At 36.9% G+C, this 19,851-nt stretch overlaps 1 protein-coding gene across 4 annotated transcripts in view; it reads right to left on the minus strand.

Moving 5' to 3' along the window:
- Window positions 1-14,983, minus strand: part of UBE3A (ubiquitin protein ligase E3A) — a 93,881-nt gene extending 78,898 nt beyond the window's left edge. For all 4 annotated transcript variants that reach the window (XM_045448923.1, XM_045448921.1, XM_045448920.1 and 1 more), the window contains exon 1: window positions 14,363-14,983. The gene's annotated coding sequence lies outside the window, so the exon portion shown is untranslated. The remainder of the gene's footprint in view (window positions 1-14,362) is intronic.
- Between the last annotated feature and the right edge of the window lie 4,868 nt (window positions 14,984-19,851).

Raw genomic sequence — 19,851 nt, forward strand, 5'->3', positions numbered from 1 at the left:
TCAAATTCTTAATCATTCATTCAAAAAATGTCTGCTAGCTGAAACTAATACAATGTTATACATCAATTACATCTCAATAAAAAAAGTGTATTAGAGTTTGAGTGCACATCAAGTGGATAAAGACACAGTGGTAAAGAAACTAGACATAATCTCTTGTCCTCATGTGATGGGCAAAAGGGGCACAAATAATAAAAACCACAATAAATAATGTAATTGCAATACATAATTGTGTTGTAAAGGAGAAGCACAAGATATGGTAAGTGCATATAGAGTTCTGACAATCTGGGAAAACAGGGAAGGCAAAAAACCACAGAAGCACCCTATGACCCAATAATACCATTCCTCAGTAGATACCCAAGAACCAAAAATATAAGAACTGAAAGCAAGGACTTGAAGAAACATTTGTACATCCATATTCACAGCAGCATTATTTGTAACAGCCAAAAGAAGGAAGCAACCCAAGTGTCCAGTGAATGAATGGTTAAACAAATTGTGGTATTTTTACATACAATCATATACTATTCAGCCTTAAAAAAGGAAAACGATACATGCTGTAACATGAGTAAGCCTTGAATATATCACGCTACGTGATACAAGCCAGAAGCAAAAGGATAGATATTGTATGATTACACTTACATAAGTAGCTAGAATAGTCAAATTCTTAGAGACAGAAAATAGAAGAGTGGTCACTAAAGGCTGGAGGGAGGGAGAAGGTAACAGGAGCAGGGGAGAGTTACTGTTTAATGGGTACAGAATCTGAGTTTGGGACAATGAAAAAGTTCCAGAGATGAGTAAGAGTGATGACTGCACAACAACATGAATATACTTTATGCCACTGATCTGTACACTTAAAAATGGTTAAAGTAATGAATTTTATCTTACGTACATTTTACTGTACAGAAAAAGAAACTATGATGTGATACCACCACACACCCATCAGAACATCTGATACTTGAAAATATCAAATGCTAAATGCAAAATGATAGAACAATTTGAAAACAATTCTTTATAAATCTGAACATAAACTTGTCATGTGATCTAGTAATTCCAATTTAAGGTTTTTACTCTGGAGAAATGAAAACATGTTCACAAAAAGACACACACAAAGTGTATGTTTATTCACAACAGCCTAATGCTGGAAAAAATCTCAATGTTCACCAAAAGAAAAAAAAAAAAGAAAAATGAATAAGCAAACTGTGGTATAGCTGTATTGCACTAAAAAACAAACAAAAAGTGATAAATACAAAATGGAGGAATTTCAAATACTTGCTAAAGGAACAAAGTCAAAGAAAAAAAAATATATAACTTATGACTTTTATTTATATGCAACTCTAGAAGAGGCAAAACTAATATGCAGAGCAATGGTTACCTGAAGCTAAGAGGGAGAAATGACTAGGAAGAACATTTTTGGGGAGTAATTCAAATGTTCTAGTTCTTAACTGTGGTAGCAGTTACAGGACATATATGCATGAAAATACATCAAACTGTACACTTAAAAATGGGCATACATTATTGGATATAAATTATACTTCCATAAACTTTTTTTGGTTTATGAAAATGTAGCATATAAAAAGGTGGCATTTTAAATCAGTGAAGAAAGGATCCTTTAACTGATCTAGAGAATTGTCTACCCAAGTGGAAAAAAAATAAAAGGTAAATATGTGTACACAATATCCAAGGACATGCCAAATGCAATACAGATCTAAATCTAAACAAAACCATATACAAAAAATTAACTCAAAACAGATGACAGACTTAAATACAGAGCTAGAACTACAAAACTCTTAGAAGAAAGTAGGCATAAATCCTTATAACCTTTAGATTAGGTAATGGTTTCTTAAATAACACCAAAGACAACAAAATAAAAATTCATAAACCGGACATTTAAAACTTGGGTGCTTGAAGATAACAACCATAAAAGTGAAAAGAAAACCCACAGAATGTGGAGAAATATTAGAAAATCATGTATCTGATAAGAGACTTGTATCCAGAACATATAAAGAATACTTAAAACACAACAATAGAAAGGGGCACCTGGGTGGCTAAGTCAGGTAAGCGGCTGACTTGATTTCAGCTCAGGTCATGATCTCACATTTCATGAGATCGAGCCCCACATGGGGCTCTGAGTTTAACTAACAGCGTGCAGCCTGCTTGGGATTTTCCCTCTCTCTTTTTCTGCCATTCCCCCACTCTCGTATATAGAAGCTCTCTCAAAAAAAAAAAAAAGTCCCAATTAAAAAATAGCAAAGGATTTGTGCAGATCCACCCCCAAAGAGGGCCAATCAGCACATGAAATGTTTCTATCATCATTAGTCATTAAGCAAATGCATATCAAAACCACAAAGAGATACCTTCACACCCATAAAAATTACTAAGATAAAGGGACAATGAACGGAAGTAGTGCTATCAGAAAGAACCTGCATACACTGCTGATTCAACTGTAAAATGGTGCAGCCACTCTGGAGGACTTTGGCAGCTTAAAATGTTAAACATAGATACCCTATGGCCCAGCAGTTTCACTTCTAGATATATACCCAACAGAGCTGAATAAGTATGTCCACACAAAAGCCTATATATGAATGTTCATGGCAACTTGATTCATAATAACCATAAAGTGGAAACAATCCAAATAGTTATCAACTAACTGAATAAACAGTACATATATTCATAGCATATTATTCAGCCATAAAAAAAGAATGAAGTGCTGTTATATGCTACATGAGTGAAACCTGAAAATATAATACTGTGTAAAAGAAGTCTTACATTAAAGGGCACATATTTTATGATTCCACATATATGAGATGTCCAGAACAGGCAAATCCATATAGAAAGAAAGCAGATTAATGGCTGCCAGAAGATGGAGGACAGGAGAATAGGGAATGACTACTAACAGGTACAGGGTTTCTTTTTGGGATAATAAAAAGGTTCTAAAATCAGCGCTGGTGGTTGTACAACTGAGTATACTAAAACCCAAATATACTAAATACAGTTATTACTAAAACTGAATCGTATGCTTTAAAAGGATGAATTGTATAGTATGTGAATTATATCTCAATAAAGTTGGGAATTATAAAAAATATATGGTGTGATTTTTTTTTTAAGAAACCTCTCAAAAAAAGAAAAAAGCTACATGTCTCTATAATTATACAAATATATTTGTTTGGCATTTGCCAGGCAATTTTAGATTATTCTACACTAACATTTAACAGCTGTTATATTTTAGAATAAGAAGAAACTTTCACTTATTTTTATACCTAAAACTATACATTTTATCTACCTGCATTTGCTCACTCTCAAAAATAATTCTATGCACCAATATTTAAGGGGGGGATGGGAAAACCAACCAGGAAATACAAGTGGCTTTCTGGAAACACAGAAATGTTAGAACTCATGATTTTATGATTTATGAAAATAACCTAACCCAATATTTGAAATTGATACTATGCTGCAAATCTAGGTTGTACAGTCAGTTATATATAGGAGTAGGTAGGAGAACTCTGGGATCACAATTACTGTGTATTGGAAAAGAACTGAACTCTCTAAAGGCATTTAGCCTTCCCCTCCCTCTGGGTTCTGTGAACAGTTCATAAATTAAATAAGTTATGCTTATTTACCTACCTGAATAACTACAAAATGAAATTCCTGATTGGCCAATTTTCCCCCTAATAAGGTACCTTTACTTAAGTGTTTTGTTACATGGGTTAAGAGTAGATCAAGTGTCATCTATGGAAATCTTTTAGAAATTCTAAATTACCAGATTTATCTCAATTTCCTGGCTTTAAATATAAATCACATATTCTGGTCAAGAATTCTATGATCTGAAAATAGAAGCAAATGTGACACATAGTCCGAATGACAGTATTGTGAAATTTTCCTCCAGGTTCTTTCTGCACTATAGTTCATTTGAGTTCAATCTTATACAGTGTCTAACCTAAAATTAAACCTAGAATTATGCTTTCAGCCTATTTTATGCACACGTACCAAAAAATGACATACAGTACAAGATACTGAAATAACTAAAGGTAGGTGGGTTTTCCTTGAAATAATTATGAACATATACTTTCACATTTATTATTTCCTCTGCATATCAAATGTAGCACCTAAACTCAAGTATCTGGCATGCTGGGGAGCTCAGTCGGTTAAGCATGCGACAGGATTTCAGCTCAAATCACAGTTCATGAGATGGAGCTCCCTTGTTGGGCTCCATGCTGACAGTGCAGACCCTGCTTGGGATTCTCTCTCTCCCCTCCCCTGCTTGCACGAGCTCTCTATCTCTCTCAAAATAAATACAATAAACTTAAAAAAAATAAACTCATAAAATCTGATTCAAGGATAACAAAAGACCACTGGCTTCTAATTTAACTTCAAAGTGCTTTTAAGAATGCTTACTACATATAAATTTTAATTACATCTGCATCTGTTAAAAAAAATTGAAAATTGTTCTAAAGACTATACTTGAAGGATATAAAACGTAAAAGTTGAAGATGTTTAATTTTCTATTAATATCTAGTAAACTACCTCAAAGTGGCCTAATTATATTCTTTTGAGCAGTTACCAACTGGAGTGGTATTTTTAGATCAATTAGTACATGAACCTTCATTCATTCACCCAGCACAAATGCCTGAAAGTATACAATAAAAAAAAGGGGTGGGGTGGGGAGGACATCAGGATGGCTTAGTTGGTGGAGTATGAGACTCTTTACTCCAGGGTTGTAAATTTGAGCCCCAAGTTGGGTGTAGAGATTACTTTAAAAAAAATAAGATCTTTAAATAAGTAAAATTAATTAATTAAAATAAAATAAAATAGAGAACCAGAAGCATTTACTTTTATCATGGAGTCATCAAGTCAGGAGTAAAGAACTTATTTAATTGCAATTTGAGATTATGTACTTGCTCAGGAAAAGCAGGATTCAAAAACAGCACAATACAAGGAAACACTAAAACCAATGAGTGCAAGGAGATTCTCAGGGAAGGCTTCCCAGAGTAATATTTAGGAATATTTAGCAATATTCCCTGAGACCTAAAGAACAGGTGAAATTTGTTGTCTGTATTCCAGGAAAATTGAAATGCACTGGCAAAGACTTTGACACTAGAAAGAGGTTAGACAGCTCAAAAAACTGCAAAGGTCAGTACTGTTAGATGGCTCTGAACAATGGGGACTGAGGAGAAAGATACAGCTGTGGAGGAGAAAGAATCTAGATTATGTGAGACTTCCTAGACTAATAAAGGATTCTGAATTTATTCTAAAAGCAACAGAAAGCCAAAGCATAATTTTAAATAGAAAGTAACAAGGTTAAGACTTATTTTTAAACAATCACTTGAAAAGACAGAATTGTTATTTGTTCACAATAATCCAAAAGAATTACAAACAATTAGAAATGATGGAGTTCATCCAAGTTGATGGTTACAAAATCAATACCAGCAATAATCAAATGAAATAAAAAGGATGCTATTTATATTGCAAAAAAAATTAATCATATACCAGGAATAAATTTAATAAAACATGTGTAAAAGGCCTTTATGAAGAAAACTGCAAAATACAGAAGAATCAAATAAATAGCAAGATAAACCATGTATAGTCAATGCAATTCCAAATAATATCCCCAAAGGAATTTGATAAAATAGTTTTAAGTTATGAAAGAATGAAAGTCTAAGAGTCAAGATAGTTCGGAAAATTAATAAAGGGAAGGCCTGGAATCCCAGATTTCAAAGCTTAATATAGAACTATGTGAAGTAAAAAAATGTAGTACTGGTGTTTAAAAAAGATTAAGACAAAAAATTAAATTAAAAAAAAAAAAAAAAAAAACTAAAATCAAACCCAAGCATATGACAGATGACAGTAGAAAAATAATGGAGAATCAATACTTAATGTTGGAACAATTAACTTATGTGAAAAAAAAAAATTGATTCCTAACTCCCTCCCACATGGGACCTAAATGCAAAAAAAGCAAACAATATAAACCTCTCAACTATTAGCAGACAACGTAAAAGATGGTTTCTGGAACAAAAAATACAAATCATAAAGGAAAAGGATCATGATTTTAACATCCAAAGTTGAGATTCTATATCACACAAGACAATATCACAACAGGCAACAAGTAATTTTATTCTTATTCTGTTATCTTTCACCACTGCACTGTAAAGTAAGAAGGTTGAATGAGATGATTATCAAGGTCCTTTACATAACATAAATGCTGTTATGATGTCTCACTCTTTTTAAAACATTTAATTCATAAAATATTTAAAACATAGCCAAAATAATAAAGTTCATAGCCATTTACCAACCATCCAGAGTTAATAATCAAGAAAATGCAAATTAAAATGAAGTATCATTTCGTATCCATCAAATTTGCTAAAATTTTAAAATGTGACAATCCCAAGTATGGGCTAGGATGCTGGAAAATGAATTGCACATATGCTGCTGGTAAAGTATACATTGCGTAATGATTTTAAAGAAGAATTAGTAATATCTAGTAAAATTAAAGTTATTCACAACCTATTCCAGGCAATTTCACTTTAATGAATCTTCCCAAACACCTACACCAAAAAAAAAAAAAAAAAAAGTATAAGAAACAATCACTCCAGCATTACTAATAACAGAAAAGAAAATAACTCAAAATATCCATCAACAGTGAAATACATATATTTTATATATCTATACAATGGAGTACCATTACAGCAAATTGAATATATTAGACTTATATGCACTAACATACAGATCTCAAAAAATGCTAACTATTTTTTTAAAAGGAAGCTGATGAAAGATTATGTTCAATACAGTACCATTTTGTAAAAATTTTAAACATAAAACACTGTATATCACTTATGGATACATGTACATGGATACAGTAGAAGTATATACAAGAATATGAAGTATACTCAAGAACCTCAGGATAGTTATTACCTTAAGTAGAGAGAGGGTAATAGAACTGGGAAAGATTGGGAGGATGTTGCTGTAAGTGCATACATAAGACTGCATTTACTTCCCAAAGAATCAAAAGTGGTCGAATTTATAATTCTGGATAGTGTTTGAATGAGTATTTGCTATATTATTTACTGTAAGTTTTAAATACTTTGTAAACTCATCATTACTTTGTAAACAATCTAACCTAACCTACTTACTTTATAAAAGGAAAGATATCAGAATATGAAATAAATACTATTGTAGTCACAGCAATTTTAAACATGTCTAAAGTAGCACTTTGGGGAATTAAATCTTGATCACTTAAGAGAAAGAAACTTGTAGGCTACAGTGCAGCCTTAATTTCTCAACATCTGATGTCAGCTAGAAATATCAAGAACACAAACACACCCCTCCTAGGAAACCCTGTCAAATACAGCACAGGTATCAGCAGTAAAGTGGAACTGCAGTATAGGCAGGTCTTTAGTCTACTGTCAAGACTGACCCCTAGTCCTATCATTACTTAAAATATTTAAAGTTCTGAAGCCTAGAGGATTTTGCTCCTGATTAAACTTAGTTCATCAGCCCACAGCAGATATCCAAAAGTAGTTCTAAACTAAAAAGAAAGCAGTTCACTCATTAAGCACTTACAAATACATAAAACTGCACATGAAAAAATGTTTATTGTTCTCATAGAATCTTCAATCCAGGAGCAAAGAAATGATTTAGTTTCCGTTGAGATAAGTGACTTACCTATTCTCCTGTTGAGACCCATCTATTTTTAAGTTCACCCCTCCTTGCCTTTCATCTAGCCCAAAAGATGGAAGAGGAATTTTAGGGTGAGTAAACGGACTCCCTACTGAGATAAATAAGACCACAGGACCTTACTTTTTCATTTTGAAGATAATCTGAAATATAATACACTGGGCAATCATGGAATTAAAAGAATATACAATAATACCTGAAATGCAGAAATCTAGTTTTATGTGTATGCAAGACTAAAGTTAGCTCATTTTTTTTTTTTTAACATATTCTACTTAAGAGGTCTCATTTCAACACTATAGTCAACTTTTAAGCACTTCCATCCTGTCAAGCACAGTACATCCCTACCTTCGCTGCCAAACTTTGATCCATTTAATTTTCTATTTTCCTTTCCTGCTCTTTAAACATGTTGAATGTGTCCTAGTCCATTTTGGGCAGCTAAAACAAGATACCACAGACTGGGTGGCTTGTAAACAGAAATTTCTCACATTTCTGGAGTCTAAGAAGCCCAATATCAGGGTGCTGGCAGATTTGATGTCTGGGAAGAACTAGATTCCTGATTCACAGACAGCTGTCTTCTAGCTGGGTCCTCCTATGGAAGAAAAGGCAAGGGAATTCCTTGAAATCTTTTATAAGGCACCCCATTAGTGAGGGCTCTACTCTAATGATCTAATCACCTCCAGAAGGCGTCAGATCCTAATACCATTACACTGGGTGTTACAATTCCAACACATAAATTTTGGGAGGACGTAAACATTTAGTCTATAGCAGTATGTCACAAACATAACAAAATGTGTAAAAAATTGAATATAAATGAAGCAGCTTAAGTAGCTACGGAAAGAAACTTTTCATTTTTTGTAAGAAACTCTAAATTTAGAACATCTTGAACAGCATAGTTTCTATAACCAATATTCAATATGATGCATTGTCAGCTCACTTCAGAAAACTAGAAGAGAAATGTTACCCAATTACTCTTTGTGTTAAATGGGATTTATCACATAAAACAGGTGCTCAAAAGACATGTATTTTTTTTAATTCCTAAAACAAAAACTTTAAATATTTAGCAAAGGTTACAACACACTATAAGGTTATCAATATTGGCACATATACACAGAAAGAGTAACAATAAATAGAACCCCTAAGAAAAAAATACTGAAGTAATTATTAAGCTGAAAATACCCATGTCTCCCTATGACCCATTAGCTTTATGTAAAACTGCTGGGCATTTCATCCTTTCTCTTTCAAAGAATGGGATTATGCTTTACATCTGATAAAAGAATTTGTTAGCAGTATGAAGAAATTCCTGTAGTGGTATCTGCAGTGCTAGAAGTATCATCTGAGAAGAAAAAAAAGAACACAAGTTTTAAAGACGAAGCAAGGAAGTGACAAAATGTGACATTTGTTCAGTCTGAATGGTACATACATGATTGTTATATTATTCTCTATACTGTCTGTATACTGAATGGGGGGGGGTCAGAATTTGTTCTGAATCACAAAGAATATAAAAGTAAATGGGTTAGGATAGTGGTTACAGTCCACAAAAGAAATGCTAAGACTACCTTCTCATATTCAAGAGTAGAACTCTATTAGAAGCTTGAAATGGATAAGGTATCCCTTTTGATACAAGGAGGCAGAAGTCATCACATTAAGAACTAACAAAGAGCTATAAGCCTGCATACCACAAAGAAACAGGTCAAAAATTTTTTTCATGTTTTATTTTCATAATATAAAAGGATCTGTGCTTGACTAACTTCAAATGACCTCATAAGGGTACTGTACACAACACACTGAACTGTTAAGAGTTACCACATTAAGCTCCATTCTGCCCAGCCAAGAGTTTCATTTAAAGAACATTTTACCCTACTTGTATAGTAAGTGTTCAGGGTTCATATGCTACCTTCATGCTTTTAATTATAGCATAGATGCTGACTTTAATAAAGTTTTACATAGGATTCTTTTCCATGATCCACATGTGATGCCTTATAGATTCCACAGACTTCCTAGGATTGAACTTCTCGCATAATCTTATCCAATAAGAATCTATGTCTCCAAAATTTTTCCTTTGAGGTCAACCTTATGATTCACTTGCCATTTATCAAATTAACAGGAGAGGTCAAAAGTAAAGCAAATTACAGAAGGTGTTGGACTATGGATTAATTATACTGAATACATCACTAATTATTAAGATTTATTGTTTATTTTAAATGTAGTTAACAAATTTAAAATAAATTCAGACACTAAACATTTTCCAAAATAATACTTCTATGAAAAGATTAAAAATGTTAATAGAGAAAAGCATGGAAATATACCAAGGTTCCAATCACCTATTTAATACTAACCAACTTGTTTTTTAGGGCAAGTCACTAAATCATACAAGGTCACTTTATTATTCCACTTTTTTGAGAATGATCACATCTGAAAAGCAATCCTTTGAAACAGACAAAGCAAGTATCACCTTCACTTGAAAGAAGTTAACAGAACAAAGGCTTTAAGAGATAAATGACCTGCTCATGACTAGAAGCTAGATGGGAAGAATGAACCCATGATCTTCTGACACCAAAGTTAGTGCTTCTTCCTCCACATCAGTGATTCTTGGTGGCTTTTGTTCACTGAACCTGCTGAGACTCTGAAACACTTAAAATTTTATATATAATTTTAGGGAGTTCACAGTCATGAAGCTTAGAATCAAACAGTTAACAACTGTCAGCTAAATCTATATGCAAACAGCAATATTCCAAAAAAAGGTACTAGCTTTATTTCATTCTCAGATTGGCCTTAAACTTAATAATCTTCTTTTTGACTTATTATCCACAATGATATTTACTTGCTAAAGACAATTTAGATCAAAGCACACTATATATAACATTTCTCAGGTTAAATGAAAATGAAAGTTGGCAGAGACTAATTATGTACTGTTATTTCATTAAAAAAATTACACAGCATCTTTAAGTGTTTTAAACATAGAATATGTTTCAAGATTAATACTATTTCTATTTAGGGGCACCTGGGTGGCTCCGTCGGTTGGGCATCTGACTTTGGCTCAGGTCATGATCTCGCAGTTGGTGGGTCCAAGCCCTGCGTCAGGCTCTGTGCTGACAGCTCAGAGCATGAAGCCTCCTTCAAATTCTGTGTCTCCTCCTCTCTCTGCCCCTCCCATGCTCATGCTCTGTCTCGCTCTCTCAATAATAAATAAATGTAAAAAAAAAAAAAAAAATACTATTTCTATTTACTGTAATTTTACTTGACTTCCTTTCTAAGAAGAAAAAGTTCCATTTCCTGCACTGTTATGGTCAGGAAAGGCCCATTGATGGCATCTTGTGAAGTCATCCTTCTAATAATAGTGTAGAAAACACTCAAACAGAAGGTAAGTGTGTAATCACAAACTACTCCTCCCAAGAGGTAGGAGCAAACATGTGCCATAGGGTACAAAGAGTCCTGAACAAAGAGTCCATATTCTCAGACTGTGGTTCTGGCTCTGCCACCTAGGTGACTTTAAGAAAATCTGTTTAAAGCTTTGCACTTCAATTTCTTCATGTGTAAAATTAATGGAGTAACTAACTTCGAAAATAGTCCTACTCAGGTTTAAACCTTGTATAAATCTAGAAGACAGAAGGATAATCACCCCAGAAAAATATCAAAGTATTCATAGGAAACTGCCAATTTTCTTTTTTTTTTTTTTTAATATATACCCATTCACACAAACAAACACACTATGTGCCAGATCTTGGGTGATGGAGAGGGACCAAGATATAAAGACATGAAGTATCTCACATATGCCAAATAGTGGTAGAAAGGGGTAAAAATAATAATCTTTAGAATAGCAGCTGCGGGTGGAAAGTGTTGAGCCCAACAGAACTGTCCTAAGATTAGAAGAGCACAGAAGAATGAGGCTCTGTTACATGATAGGGTTTCACAAAAAATGGGATTAATATGGACAGAGTAACTAGACTATAAGCTTCCGAAAGACAGAGACATGATTTTTGTCTTTGTATCCCTTACACCTAACCAAGCTCATAGTAGTACCCAATAAATGTTAGCTGACTATTTACTACTTCACTAACTAATTCATCCATACTCAAGTATGGATAGCAAACTTTCTGGTAAACACTAGTAGGAGTCCTTGTCCTTAAAGAGTGAGTTCACAGGTAGTGAGAATGAAAACATGTAAAGGATAACATGCTAGAGTTCCCTGTATGTAAGGTGCTTTGAGACCAATCAGAAAAACTGGGTAGGAAGACTTCAAATGATAATACTTATTAAGGGCCTATGTGTTAGGCATTTTACAAACTTTAATCCTCATTAACAACTCTGAGTTAGTTTCACCATCCCATTTTACAGATGACAAAACTGCAGCTCACCAAGACGAAGTTAACTTGCCAAGATAAGACAACTAGGGGGAGCCCTGAATTAAAAATGGGATCTAGTTCCAAAGCTGTTTTCACTGTACATACTGTAATGTCTTTGAATATATTTTATCTTTACATTTCCACTGGGGGTGGGGCGGTAGGGGGCTGAGGGAGCAGGAACTGTCAAAATCTGCCAAAACTCTGCTATCCTGAATTAACCATAAAAAGAGAAAATTTGTCTTCATTCATAAAAATGAGAAAACTAATTTTTATACAGCTGCATGTGTACTTAATATAAATTGTCTCTACATTCTGACCAATACAAGTTTAGGTCTCAACAAAAATATGCAACATGACTGAAGAACATAACCAATAATCACTTAAGAAAATAAGCATTTGTAAATATCATTTCAAGTGCTTGGGTTGAAAAATTTAGGTATGATTCATAGTTTTGGATTATTCCAATGACTGCTTATTCGAAACAGCAAATTATTTCAGATTTGTGGGGGAGAGGTTTGGAGGTGAGAGAGAAGGAATAATTTTAAAAATGACCTAAAGTTTAAGAAATACAAATGATTAAATGTTAAATGTCAAAGACACTGTAAGTAACCAATTAATCTTGTTAAATGACCTGGACAAGTGGGATGAGAATGTCTTCCTCTCAATTACTAATTAAGTATACTTAAAAAAGTAAGTCATGAAAAAGATGTACAATTTAGGAGACATAAAACAAAAACAGCTTACAAAACCTCTGAAAAGGAATCAAAACATTGTAATTTTATCTCTCTGTAAAGTTAAACTCCTCAGGAACTAGGCAATGTCTAGACAACTGTGTACACAACACTTAGCATGTTAATGCTAGTTAATAAATATTGACACAATATGGCTTTCTTAGTTTCCAATTCTAATTTTGTAAATATAGGGTTATTATTTCTTGAATTTATTTTTTACTTTTGCGATCATGATTACTAGTTTCTTTAAAGGGCTTCTGGGTCATTCTTTAGTTTTATCAGCACCATCACTAATACTGTATTCATTTCATTAAAAATGTGATAAATAGCTCAGATTTACAAGCAAGACCTAATTCCAAAATTACTTCAACTATACACACTGTGACAAAATTTTATTTTTATCTTCCTAAATTCTAAACTTTTTTACATGATTTACACAATAATACTCCAAGTAAGAATACTTACTAGTCAGAGATATGAAATACACTTCTCATTCCTCTTGTCATTCACTTAAGATTTACTGGGTATCTACAATGACTTTGACAGGTAATTTTTTTGACTGCTGTACTTAGAAACTTTAGGTCACTTCCATTTCAGGTCCCCAGAATATTCTGGAATAAATTTCCTGCTTCTTTCAATATTGCAAGCAGTGGAATACTCCAAAATTATAGGTCATATCCATATTCTCTCATGGTTTATGGAGAGTAACTCTGGACTGTAAATCCCATATTGCCATTCGTCCACATTTTCAACAGCACCTTAGCCACTTAATAAATATAATGCCAAACAGATTTAGTAATGCTTCTATTTTAATATGCCCATAGGACGTTTTAAAAAAAAATCAGAAACTAAATTATCTTTGAAGAATAAACTCAACGAGTGTCTATGTTAAAATTATTTCTAACAATTTTACGGACTAAAGCATTTGCCACATTAAATTCTGACTTTACCAACAAAACCTCAACGCCATGACGAAAAGTCCTTTTCATTTTCTCAACTGAAAAGGGAAAACAAAAAATGCCAACTGTTTGCAGGGTTGCATTTAACAGAATCTCTGGCAAACCCAGTAGAGCTCATACTTAATTTGAAAAACCCAATAACCTGTGAACACAATCCTTGGGCTTGATTTCCCTCTTCATTCCCCCTCTCCGCCAGTCCACCCCCAAAATCCCGACCCACCAAAGCACACGTCTAAACATTTTTCACTACCGGGGCAAAAACCTCGAAAACAGAGGCTTCCTCCCCTTTGGAAGAAAAAGGCCAGGCCTATTCAGCCTGGGGCCCGGGCCTGCTCCTTAAGCTCCGCTCCAAGGAGGGCCAACTCTCGACTCCCTGCACGCCCCGCCTCGGGCCCGCTCGCGTCCCCTAAGGCGACAAAACCCTCCCTCAGGCCCTCGGCCAGGACTGACAGTTACGGGAGCAGCAGCGGCTGCTACCTATCAGAGGCCTACTTCTGGCACCGACCCCTCCAAACCACGCGCCCCCAACACCTGCCGCGGCGCGGTTTAGGGGCGTCCTTACGTTTGCCGAAGCCAGCCCCGCAGGGTGGCTTGGACTACAGAGAAAACGAAGGGAAATGTGACCGGCCTCCCCGGCCCAGGCCCCGTCCTCGGCCACACTGACCTGTTGTCGCCCCCGCGCCTGGGCTGTGGCCCTCGCAGAAGCGGCCGCCTCACTAGTCGTCGTCGCCCTCGCTCGCCGCCTCCGCCCGCCGCCGCCTCGTTCCCTTTCGCTGCCGCCACCGCCGGGGCTCATGCGGGACCCGCGCTTCCTTCTCCGGAGACTAAGGCCGGGAAAGGGGGCACCGGGGCCGCATAAAACCCCGCGCTCGTCGCCAGCCGCCGCTCCGCCGCTGCTTGTCCCCACTAGAGAGCTGCGGGGCCCGCCGACCCGGGGCTAGACTGTAAGCTGCTCCGAGCGCGACCCCAAGGAGGAGCCGAGGGAGGCGCCGCTCCCCGAGGCCGTAATCGCTAGGTCCGCACAGATGAAGCTCAAGTCGGAGGCAGGAGCGAAAGGCGAGTGCCTGGGCCGGCAGATGGCTAAGTGGTAGCGAGGTGTGCAAGCGAGAGGAAGGCGATGTGTCGAGGTTCTGGCGAAGGGGATTCAGGCTCTGTCGTCTCCTGCAGTCACCCCGAACCCAGCGCCACCATCTTGGGAAAAACGCGGATCTCGCCGCCGCAGCGCAAGCCGGGAGGACTGGCTGGGCGGGCCGAGTATCCCAGCAGGCAGCGCGCTCCGCCCGGTCGGGCGAGGGCTCCGGGCCGGGACGCAGGAACGCGGGGCGGGGCTGGGGGGAGCGCAGGAGGACGCAGCGTTGTGCCCTGCCCCCCTTTCTGGCTCCGCCCTCTTCCTGCTTGCCGTCGTCGCCGGCGCAGGGGCTGTTGGGAAGGGGAAGTTGCTCCCGGCTCCCTGGAGTCCTACTAGGGTCGGTCGCCATCTTAGGACGGGGCGGTGAGGGCAATGTTTCCTTTGAGCCACCGCTGTTTGTGGCCCCACGAAAGAAGGGGGTACACGCCGGAAGGCCCCTGTCTCCGCAGGCGTGTTGGAGAGCCCCCTGGTCAACCCAAGTCCAGAAACGTGCTAGGACTTGGACGCCGTTGCTTTTGGTGGGGAAAAAATCGGCTCTGAAAATCCGCCGGAGGGTGGGTGGAGGGGGCCTTTGATAGCTCCCAGCCCCTCTGCAGGGCTGAAGCCTCCGGATCCCAGGCTTTCGACCCCAACTCCTTTCTGTCCACAGCTGCCTCTAAATACTGAAGAGGTAGCCCGAAAGTGTGAGCCAGCTTTCAGGGATCCAAGGTCATCTGCTTAGGTCTCTCGGCAACACTTTGTCACTAGTTTGCCAGAATCTGAAAGCCAGTCTCGCAGTTTTGATGTTTGGTAGGTTGTTGATAAAATGAATGTGGCGTCTTGGTAGACATCAGCTGGATGGATGCTAATTTTGACCCATATGACAACACATTTAAACCCGTGCGTCATTTTTAGTACCAAGGTCACCATTTTATTTAAAAGGGATTTTTTGTGGCTCTGCGACACTTAAACTAGCAAAACTATAATGGAATCACTAGCAATTCATAGTCTTAACGGCTTGCAACTTTGCTAAGCCCATAGAATACTATATGAGATCCCATTCATCTAGTATTCAAAGGATTTTTTTAAATCAACAGTCTTACATAGCACTGTATTTAGCTGTCATTCTTAGAACATTTTTTTTCTATACAGTAACATATATATAGTTATATATAGAGATATACTGCTTTCCAACTATAAACAACTTAAACAACTATAAAAAGTCAGCTACTGGAATTTAAATTTTCCCAGGACAATTAATGATAAATGACAGTATTAAATCATGTCCGATTTTAACTCAGTTCCTCATTCTTTTTTTTTTTTTTTTTTTTTTTTCCTCCATTACAGGTCTTAATTTGGAAACAATTTGCAGTTATATTTTATAGAAGAGGGAAATTAAAGTCAGTCTTTTAAGGATTCTTTGCATATTATCAAAATAGGCAAATGAGAATGAAAATCTTTGAAGAATTTTGTTAGAATTATCAAAGCAAAATGTTACTGCAGTGTCTAGTATGTGAAGATACTTGTAACTATTCTACTTAAGTATAAATTGAATAAATGAAATGTAGTTTTGTATAACCTGATGCATCAAAATGGGGCAGAAATTCCTGAATATCAAAAAAATTAAAGACTGACGAGAAATAATTCTGTTCTTAGTTAAATGTCGCACTGACTATCCTGTTCTTTACCGAAATCAAGGAGGATCCCAGATCCTTTGAATATGCAGAAATTACACATAGACCTTTTAATTCATTGATAGGTATTTGTTAGTGTCAGACCTGGTTCAAGAACCCACTCTCTTTGTCTTTTCCATTTAAAATGTTGTGATGTTTGCTGATAAAAATTACTAGCACTTTGGCATATGGTAAGTGCTCAGTAAATGTTAGGGCTTAGTAATAGTAGTAGTATCAATACTATTGTGTAACATACACTTCATGAACTCCTTCATACCTCCACACTTATTTCTACAGATCTACCTGAATTTCCACTCCCCCGATATCCTGTCTTAAAGTATGAGCCTTTTTTTTTTTTTTTTTTGCCAGTGTGTGAGGGGTGAGGGGGTAGAAATCTCAAGACCTTAGTCCCTTGGTTGTTTCCTTTCTTGTTCATGAATTCTCCTAACTTTGTCCCTTCTATTTAGAAGAGCTATCTATACTTGGGTTGTCATTTCTTTCTAAGTCCCTCTTCAACTACTGAAATTTAGCATTTGCCCCCATTTTAATATACTGCTTGTGTTAATGTCAGTAATAGCACAGTGGCCAAATCTAAAAGTTGCTTCTCAATTTTCATGGTGTATGACCTCTCTGTAGGCTTCCATACTGCTGCTAACCACTGCCTGCTGGAAACTGCTTCCTAGGTTCCATCACCCTGCATTCTCCCTTCCTTATCATGGGCCCTCTTCTTCAAGTTGTCTTTGCATAATGTTCTTCATTGTTGGTTCTCTTTGCCTGCTGTATTATACAGTCTCTGACATTACCATATACATATACTCTCCCTCTATCACTTATTTCAGTCAGAGAACAAGTCTGAATCTTGAACACTGATCTCTCTCAGAAACCAGTTATATTCAGCCCCTTATTGGAAATGTGTATTGGATGTTCTGTTGCACCTTAAAACTCAACATGTATAAAATTAAACTGCTAATTTCCATTTTACACCATTAACTGAGATGGGAATAATTTTGGAGAAGAGCAGGTTTTGGAAGAACTAGCAGGAATTGGGTTTGGGGAGTGTTAAATATGAAATACCTATATCTCTGTAGTGGATATCCGTAGTAGAGATTGACTGCTAGTTGACTCCTAATATGCCTTCTCCTCTTCATCCATGGTAATAGAATTATCTAGCCAGACACATGGTTGCCTATAATAAACTCTGAATGTATCCATGTCAGTAGGTTCTGGCCAGTGGGATTGAGAAACTTCCAGATGATATTCTAAAATAATGGGATGCCTCTTTCCCTTTATCTGTTTCTGGTGATGGAAATGTAGTAGACGTTGTGAGCTATTTTGGAAGGACAATTGGGTGGGTCCCTGAAGACTTCATGAGTCAGAGCCTATGTACCAGCTTGAACTTTAGTGTGAGACCGATAACTTCTATAATTTGCCATGGTTTTTCTACATCACTTTTACTGAAGCTGACCTTGTATCATAATATCCAAATGAAGAAATCAAGGAGGCAGTTGGATGTGGGTGTCTGGAGTTAAGGGAGAATGAAAGCAACTTATTCTACATTCCCTGGCTTGATGACTCTTCCATATGTGGCATTCCTCAATCATAATTTGGTAATCCTAGATTTCTTCCTCTCTTTCACTCCTTTGGCAATTAGGCAAAGTCACATTTTCTTTAAAGCATTGTTTTTAAAGTTAGGTAGCATAGCAAAATGGTTAAGAGCACCGGCTCCCAATTTATTGGCAAGTGCAAAAATGTCAGGCAAAATCATAAACTCTCCCCGGATTAACTTTTCTCATCTGTAAAGTGGGGTTATTGTGAGGATTAAGTGTTAATATATGTAAAGCTCTTAGAATAATGCTGAGCGTATAGTAAACAAAAGTGAGCTTTTTCTAAATCCCAATGCAAATCCCAGTTCTGCCACTTACCAGGTATAGAACTTTTAATTAAATAAAACTTGAATTAATGTCTCTGTTTCCTCATCAGTAAAATGGGAAAAATAATAGTACTGACCTTATATGGCCACTGTAAGCTTTCTTTCATCCATTCAAACATGTTTATTAAATAGATATGATATACCAGCATAGTTCTAGGTGTCAAGAATACAACACTGAACAAAGCCTGCCCTCATGTGGTTTATGATCTAGTAGAGAAACCAATCAATGTGATAAGTGTTAAGGAGAACTACGAAACAAAGTGAAGAGAATAGAGAATGCTACAGGAGTTGAATCATGCAGGGTGGTCAGAGAGGTGTCATTAAAAATATATTTAAGCAGAGGCTTGACAGAATGAGCTGTGAGATATAAGAGGGAGAGTATTCCAGACAGAGAGGGCTCTGAGGCAGGAAGGTGCCTAAAGAATTCTAGGACCACCTAGGAAGACACTGGCTGGAACACAGAAAAGAAGCTGAGATGAGATCAGGGAAGTCAGAGTGGGCCACAGCCCAGGCTTTGCAACACATCTTGAGGCCATGGGTACTTGCACTAAATGAGGTGGAAAGCCCTAGAAGGGTTTGAGAGAGTTACAACAAATTTAACCCATAGGAATCATTCTGGCTGTTGTGTGGAGAATGGGCAGACAGCACATGTGAAGTGTTTAGTGCCTGACATATAAGAAATGTTCAATAAGTGGTAATAAACATTTATTAGCTATTATGATTGTTGCATCCACATGACTCCTGAAACAGAATGCTACGGGCATCAGTGACAGTCACAATAAAGTTTATTGCATTGAGAGGTAAGGCAAACCGATCGATCGGGACCGATACTCTTGACCAGAGTGCGGTCTCGAACAGCCGGAGTACAGAGTTTTTATAGCTGACCACATCGTCGTATTATCACCTGGGAACAGAACAAAGGAATAGTTCCCAGGTGGAAACAGTTCAAACAGGCCCTTGTCCCAATCCAATCAAACACTAATCACATCCCTTGATTGATAGGATAAGGCTGTTATCTCTTAACCTATAGTGTTAAAACAAAGCTGTTATTTCTTAAGGCTACAGGTTAGCCCTACACTACAATTTAATCCTTACAATGATCATTATTATTATGACATCTATTTCCTTCTATGTGAACTCTCTGATACTACCTTAATTTAGACCCTTACTGTTTCTTACCTAAACGCCAGTGTAAGCTTCAGAAGGGCAGGATCGTACTACCTTATTCATATTATATCCCCCAAACCCAAGACAATGCTGATCCATATTACAGTACTTTGCTACTGAATCTCACTGTGGAATATTTTTTAAAGAAACAAATATGATTTCATTGCATCCTTGCTTGAATCTGTGACTGGTTCTTTTTTTTTTTTTTTTAATGTTTATTTATTTTTGAGGGGAGGGGAGGGACAAAGAGAGGGAGATCCAGAGCGAGCTCTGCT

This window comes from Leopardus geoffroyi, chromosome B3 (assembly GCF_018350155.1).
Source record: "Leopardus geoffroyi isolate Oge1 chromosome B3, O.geoffroyi_Oge1_pat1.0, whole genome shotgun sequence".
In the NCBI taxonomy this organism is placed as follows: Eukaryota; Metazoa; Chordata; class Mammalia; order Carnivora; family Felidae; genus Leopardus; species Leopardus geoffroyi.